This window comes from Enhydra lutris, unplaced genomic scaffold (assembly GCF_002288905.1).
Source record: "Enhydra lutris kenyoni isolate GAN:26980312 unplaced genomic scaffold, ASM228890v2 scaffoldscaffold9, whole genome shotgun sequence".
In the NCBI taxonomy this organism is placed as follows: domain Eukaryota; kingdom Metazoa; phylum Chordata; class Mammalia; order Carnivora; family Mustelidae; genus Enhydra; species Enhydra lutris.
This window is the reverse complement of record NW_019154093.1, coordinates 16,812,035-16,819,993: the sequence shown is the minus strand read 5'-3', so window position 1 is coordinate 16,819,993 and position 7,959 is coordinate 16,812,035.

Below are 7,959 nucleotides of genomic sequence, written 5' to 3'. Positions count from 1 at the left end.
GCAAATGACAGCACAGACAAAAGGTTGATATCCAGGATCTATAAAGAACTCCTCAAACTCAAAACACACAAAACAGACATATCAAAAAATGGGCAGAAGATATGAACAGACACTTCTCCAATGAAGACATACAAATGGCTATCAGACACATGAAAAAATGTTCATCATCACTAGCCATCAGGGAGATTCAAATTAAAACCACATTGAGATACCACCAACAGTGTAAGAGGGTTCCCCTTTCTCCACATCCTCTCCAACACATGTTGTTTCCTGTCTTGCTAATTTTGGCCATTCTAAGTGGTGTATGGTGGTATCTCAATGTGGTTTTAATTTGAATCTCCCTGATGGCTAGTGATGATGAACATTTTTTCATGTGTCTGATAGCCATTTGTATGTCTTCATTGGAGAAGTGTCTGTTCATATCTTCTGCCCATTTTTTGATATGTCTGTTTTGTGTGTTTTGAGTTTGAGGAGTTCTTTATAGATCCTGGATATCAACCTTTTGTCTGTGCTGTCATTTGCAAATATCTTCTCCCATTCCGTGGGTTGCCTCTTTGTTTTATTGACTGTTTCCTTTGCTGTGCAGAAGCTTTTGATTTTGATGAAGTCCCAAAAGTTCATTTTTGCTTTTGTTTCCTTTGCCTTTGGAGACATATCTTGAAAGAAGTTGCTGTGGCTGATATCGAAGAGGTTACTGCCTATATTCTCCTCAAGGATTCTGATGGATTCCTGTCTCACGTTGAGGTCTTTTACCCATTTTGACATTACCTGATTTCAAACTTTACTACAGCTGTGATCACCAAGACAGCATGGTACTGACATAAGAACAGACACATAGACCAGTGGAACAGAGTAGAGAGCCCAGATATGGACCCTCAACTCTATGGTCAAATAATCTTCGACAAAACAGGAAAAAATATACAGTGGAAAAAAGACAGTCTCTTCAATAAATGGTGCTGGGAAAACTGGACAGCTATATGTAGAAGAATGAAACTCGACCATTCTCTTACACCATACACAAAATAAACTCAAAATGGATAAAAGACCGCCTTGTCATTTTATCCAGGTAAGAATAGATGAATGAGAGAACAAAATACTAAAAGGATAGCAACGACCCCAGAAAAAAATATACACTAACCAAATATGAAGAGACCCGAAACTGGGGAGAGAAGAAAGGAGTGAGAGAGAGAAAAAAAAAAATATATATATATATATATATATGTACATATATATATATATATTAGACTGGTGAATAGAACAGAGTCACTCACTTGATTTTGGGTGTATTTTTGTCTGCTAGAAGAAAATGCCTCCCAAAATTTTAAAGAGAGAAAAATTTACATATATACATAAATAAGGGTAAATATGATGAAGGGATGGAATATGGCTGCAAAGATGAAAATTTAAAAAGATTCTAAAAAAGGAATTGATAAGATAAGAGGCTGGTTAAAAGAGAAGAAGAAAGAATGTGATCAGGCTGGATGCTAGAACAAAGCAATGCACTAGATTTAGGGTATATTTTGATGTGTTAGAAGGAACTGTATCCCAAAATTTTAAAGAAAGAAAAATCTATATGTATATAAAAAAAATAAGGTTAAATACAATGAACGGATAGAATGTGAGTATAATAATGAAAATTTTAGAATTTTTAAAAGGTTTTGATAAGATAAAATAGTTTTAAAATGTTAAAATAGGAAAGAGGAAAATTTTTTTAAAAGAACAAGAAAAAATAAAATTTCAAAAATTTAACTTTGAAAGACTAAAGAATCATAGGAAGAGAACCATGAATTCTATGTGTTGCATTCCCCTAGCTCTAGAATTCTGAAGTTTTCATTGATCAGTAAACTTGGTGTTGGATGGATGTTCTTGCTAATCTTCTGGGGGAGGGGCCTATTGCAGTGATTCTCAAATGTCTTTGCCTAGGGTAGAATTGCACCGCCTTTTCCAGGGGCCAGGATAAGTAATCTGCTTGGTTTTGATCTCAGGAGCTTTTGTTCCCTGAATGTTTGGAGAATGGGAATGAAGATGGTGGCCTCTCAATCTCAGGTCCCACAGAAGCTGAGAGCTCAGGGCCCCACACCTCAGTGCGCCCTCAGAGAAAAACAATCAATCACTCCCATCTCCCTGGTCTCCTGCTGCACTCCGTGCTTACCTGGCCTTGACTGAGCATTTCAATCTCTGGTTCACAACCCATTTGGAATCTCCAAACCCAGCTGATTCCTGCAGTGTGTTCTTACACTGCTCCTCTGAGGAGGCAGGTGAATCTCCCTGAATCTGATGCTTGTGGGGACCCGGCTCAAAGAGCAGTAGCCCAACTGTGGCTTGGATCATGGTTTAAGGTAACCCTGAGCTGAGAGCCCACTACTTGGTTCCATCTCTGCAGCCAGCATCCCCTTTCTGATACCAGGGAGCTCTGCCACACTCAGACACCCCTGGTCTTTTTGTGACTCCACGGGTCCTGAGACCATACTATCCCCGTGAGGGTTCCATCCCCCACTTAGCGTCTGGAGCTATGTCCCTCAGTGGAGCAGACTTCAGAAAGTTCTGATTTTGTGCTCCACTGCTCTACCATTTGCCAAGAGCTGCCCCCTCCTCCGCAATCACTTCTCCACACATTCTACCTTCCAGAAAGGGGTCGCTTTTCTCTTCCTAGAATTGCTGCTCTTCTCTTTGATCTCCTGTTGAGTTTGTAGGTATCCAGAATGGTTTCTTAACTACCTAGCTGAACTCCTGGGACCCAAGGATATCTAGGTCCTCTACTCCTCCGTCATCTTGCTCAAGAGCCTGGGTCTTTTCTTTTCTTTTTCTTTTTTTCTTTTTTAATCCATTCCAACACCCTATGTCTTTTCATTGGAGCAAGTAGTCCCTTCACATTCAGAGTGATTATTGATAGGTATGAATTAGTGACATTGTATTACCTGTAAAGTCATTGTTCCTATAGATTGCTTCATTCCTTTGCTTTTTTTTTCCTTTTGCTCTCTTTCCCACTTGAAGGATCCTCCATCTTATGTCTTGCAGGGCTGGTTTAGTGTTCATGAACTCCTTTTGTTTTTGCTTGTATTGGAAATGTTTTATCTCTCCTTCCATTCTGAATGACAGAATTGCTAGATAAAGAATTCTTGTTTGCATATTTTTCCCTTTTGGCACATTGATTATATCATGCCTCTTTCTTCCAGCCTGCCAGATTCTGTGGACAGGTCCCCTGCTAACCTTATGTGTCCATCCTTGTACGTTAAGTACCATTTATCCTTAGCTGCTTTCAGAATTCTCTCTTTATCTTGTATTTGCAAGTTTCATACTGGTATGTCTTGGTGTTGACCTGTTTTTGTTGATTCTGGAGGTAACTCTCTGTGCTTCTTGGACTTGAAAGACTGTTTCTTTCTCCAGATTAAGGAAATTCTCAGGTATAATTTGTTCAAATTCACCTTCTGCCCCTTTTTCATGCTCCTGTCTTCTGGGATTCCTATGATATATATATTAATGTCCTTTGTGGAATTGCTGAGTTCCCTAAGTAAACCTTCATGTGCTCATGTTTTTTGTTCTCTCTTCTTTCCAGCTTCATTATTTTCCATGATTTTATCTTCTATCTCACTCATTCACCTATTTGTTCCTCTGCTTCTTCCATCTTTGTTGTGATTACATACAGGGGGTTTTGCATCTCACTTATAGCATTTTTAAATTTCAGCTCGACTAGGCTTGATAGATATAGGTCTTCTATCTCTACAACAGGTGTTTCTCTGGTGTCTTCTTCCTCTTCTTCTTGAATATTGTAGTTATTATTTATTTATTTATTTATTTGTGAGATAGAGAGAGAGAGCGTAAGCAAGGAGAGTGGCAGGCAGAGGGAGAAGCAGGCTCCCCACTTTCCAAGGAGCCCAATAGGGGACTCCATCCCAGGACCTGGGATCATGACATGAACTGATGGCAGATGCTTAACTGACCGAGTCACCCAAGTGTCCCTTTCTGCTGTTTTCTATGCTCCTTTCAGGTTGAAAGAAGCTAGTATTCTAATGATTTTAGCTTTAAATTGTTATTCAGATATTTTGCTTATATCTGTTTTGAGAAAATCCCTATATGTGATTTCCTCTAAACCTTTCTTTTGGGGAGAATTCCTCTGCCTTTTCATTTTGTATGTTTTTTTGTTCCTCAGATTAATGCTACATTAAGAAGAGTCATACACTGAAGATGGCAGAGAAGTAGCAGGCTGAGACGACATCAGGTATCAGGAGATTAACTACATACCTTATCAAACCATTCCAAACACCTACAAATCCAACAGGAGATCGAAGAAAAGAAGAGCAGCAATTCTAGAAACAGAAAATTGACCACTTTCTGAAAGGTAGGACTGGAGGAGAAATGAATCCAAAGTGACTGGAAGATAGACCATGGGGGGGGGGGGCAGCTCCCAGAGAGCAGTGGAGCAGCGGAGCACAAAATCAGAACCTTTAAAAGTCTGCTCCACTGAGGGACATCACTCCAGAGGCTTAGCCTGGGTGAAGCCCACATGAGGAGAGGGTGGTCTCAGGTCCCATGGAGTCACAGAAGGATTGGGACTGACTGAGTGTCACAGAGCTTGTAGGTATTAGAGCAGGGAAGACAGCTACAGAGATGGAGTCAAGGAGTGAGCTCTCAACTCAGAGTTACCTTAAACTGTGATCCCTGCCACAGGCCACTGCTCTATGAGCAGGCACCCCACAAGATCCAGGGATAACCCCCCCCCCAGAAGAGCATAGGGATCTGCAGGGTTTGGAGACTGCAGGTGGAGCTGTGTGCCAGACACAGAGATGCCTGGTCACAGGCCAGGTGAGCGCAAAGCACAGCCAGAGGCCAGGGAGACAGGAGTAATTGAGTGCTTTTCTCCGAGGGTGCACTAAGGAGTGGGGCCCCGAGCTCTCTGCTACTCAGGGCTGGAGGTTGGGAGGCCGCCATTTTCATTCCTGTCCTCTGGAACTCTACAGAAAGTGTTCAGGGAACAAAAGCTCCCAAAAGAGAACCTGCATGGATTACTTAGCCCAGCCCCTGGTAAAGGCAGTGCAATTCTGCCTCAGGCAAAGTCATTTGAGAATGACTACAACAGCCCCTCCCCCAGAAATCCAGCCAAGACCAAGTTCACTTACCAAGGAGAACAGCAGAAATCCAGAGGAGGAGAAAGCAAAGCATGGAATTCATTGCTTTTTCCCCATGATTCTTTAGTCTTGTAAAGTTAATTAATTTTTTTAATTTTATTTTTTCATCTGCTAAAATTCTTTTTAACTTTTCTCTTTCCTCTTTTAATGTTTTTTAACTAGTTTATCTTAACAATGTCTTTCATTAACAAAAAATTTTTTGAGCCTTCATTATTATACTCATAATTTATCCTTCATTGTATCTGGTTTTATTTTTTGTATACAAATAGGGCTTTTTCTTCTAAAAATTTGTGATACAACTTCATCTAATAGATCAAAATATACCCCTAAATCTAGCACAAGGCTTGTTCTAGTCTCCAGCCTGAGCAAATTCTCACCATTTCTTTTTTTTTTTCAAGATACCCAACGTTTATTTATATAATGAAATATTCTAAGACTTTTCTTCTCAATAGTTGATATATTCTTTTTTTAATTTTTTAAATTAATTTATTTATTTTAATTAATTTCTTTTCAGTGTATCAAAATTCATTGTTTATGAGCTACATCCAGCGCTCCATGCAATACATGCCCTCTGTAATACCCACCACCAGGATCCCCCAACCTCCCACCTCCCATCCCTTCAAAACCCTCAGATTGTTTTTCAGAGTCCATAGTCTCTCATGGTTCATCTCCCCTTCCAATTTACCTCATCTCTCTTCTCCTCTCCATCTCCCTATGTCCTCCTTGTTATTTGTTATGCTCCACAAATAAGTGAAACCATATGATAATTGACTCTCTCTGCTTGACTTATTTCACTCAGCATAATCTCTTCCAGTCCCGTCCATGTTGCTACAAAAGTTGGGTATTCATCCTTTCTGATGGAGGCATAATACTCCATAGTGTATATGGACCACATCTTCCTAATCCTTTCGTCCATTGAAGGGCATCTGGGTTCTTTCCACAGTTTGGTGACCGTGGCCATTGATGCCATAAACATTGGGGTACAGATGGTCCTTCTTTTCACTGCATCTGTATCTTTGGAGTAAATACCCAGTAGTGCAATTGCAGGGTCATAGGGAAGCTCTACTTTTAATTTTATTCTCCCAAACAACTTATCTTATCAACTCCTTTTTTTTTATCTTATCAACTCCTTTTTTAGAAATTTAAAAATGTTTTTTCATCTTTATAGTCATATTCCATCCCTTCATTGTGTTTGCCTTATATATGTTTTCATTCTTTAAAATTTGGGGAGGTAGTTTCTTCTAAGAGACCAAAATACTCCCAAAATTAAGTGGGTGACCCTGTTCTAGTCACCAATCTAAAATATATTTTTTCTTTTTTATATTTTTCCTTTTTTTCTTCTTTTTTAAATTTTTTTCTTCTGAACTTCTTTTTACCCCCTATCTTTCCCTCCACTATTTGGGGTCTCCTCTGATTTGGGTTAAAGCACATTTTCCTGGGGTCTTTGACGTCCTTTTAGTATTTTATTCACTCCTTCATATATTCTTATATGGATAAAATGACAAGGCAGAAAAACTCACACACAAAAAAGAACAAGAGGCAGTATTGAAGGCTAGGGACCTAATCAATATGATCATTGGTAATATGTCAGATCTATAGTTCAGGATGATGATTCTCAAGGTGCTTGCCAGGCTCGAAAAAGGCATGGAAGTTATTAGAGAAACCCTGTCTAGAGAAATATAAGCACTTTCTGGAGAAATAAAGGAATTAAATCTAACCAAGTTGAAATCAAAAAAGCTATTAATGAGGTGCAATAAGAAATGGAGCCTCTTAATGCTCGGATAAATGAGGCAGAAGAGAGAATTAGTGATATAGAAGATCAAATGACAGAGAATAAAGAAGCTGAGTAAAAGAGAGACAAACAACTACTGGACCACGAGGGAAGAATTTGAGAGATGAGTGATACCATAAGATGAAACAACATTAGAATAATTGGGCTTACAGAAGAAGAAGAAAGAGAGAGGGGAGCAGAAGGCATATTGGAGAGAATTATTGTAGAGAATTTCCCTAATATTGCAAAGGGAACAAGCATCAAAATCCAGGAGGTGCAGAGAATCCCCCTCAAAATCAATAAGAATAGGTACACACCCCGTCATCTAATAGTAAAATTTACAAGTCTTAGCAACAAGGAGAAAATACTGAAAGCAGCCAGGGAAAAGAAATCTGTAACATACAATAATAAAAATATTAGATTGGGAGAATTATCCACAGAGACCTGGCAGGCCAGAAAGAACTGGCATGATATGTTCAGAGCACTAAATGAGGAAAAACATGCAGCCAAGAATACTATATCCAGCTAGGCTATCACTGAAAATAGAAGGAAAGATAAAAAGCTTCCTGGACAAATAAAAACTGAAAGAATTTGCAAACACCAAACCAGTTCTACATGAAATATTGAAAGGGGTCCTCTAAGCAAAGAGAGAGCTTAAAAGTAGTAGACCAGAAAGGAACAGAGACAATATACAGTAACAGTCACCTTACAGGCAATACAATGGCACTAAATTCTTATCTCTCAATAGTTACCCTGAATGTAAATGGGCTAAATGCCCTAATCAAAAGACACAGGGTATCAGAATGGATATAAAAACAAAACCCATCAATATGCTGTCTATAAGAAACTCATTTTAGACCCAAAGACACCTCCAGATTTAAAGTGAGGGGGTGGAAAACAATTTACCATGCTAATGGACATCAAAAGAAAGCTGGGGTGGCAATCCTTATATCAGATCAATTAGATTTTAAGCCAAAGACTATAGTAAGAGATGAGGAAGGACACTATATCATACTCAAAGGAACTGTCCAACAAGAAGATCTAACAATTTTAAATATCTAT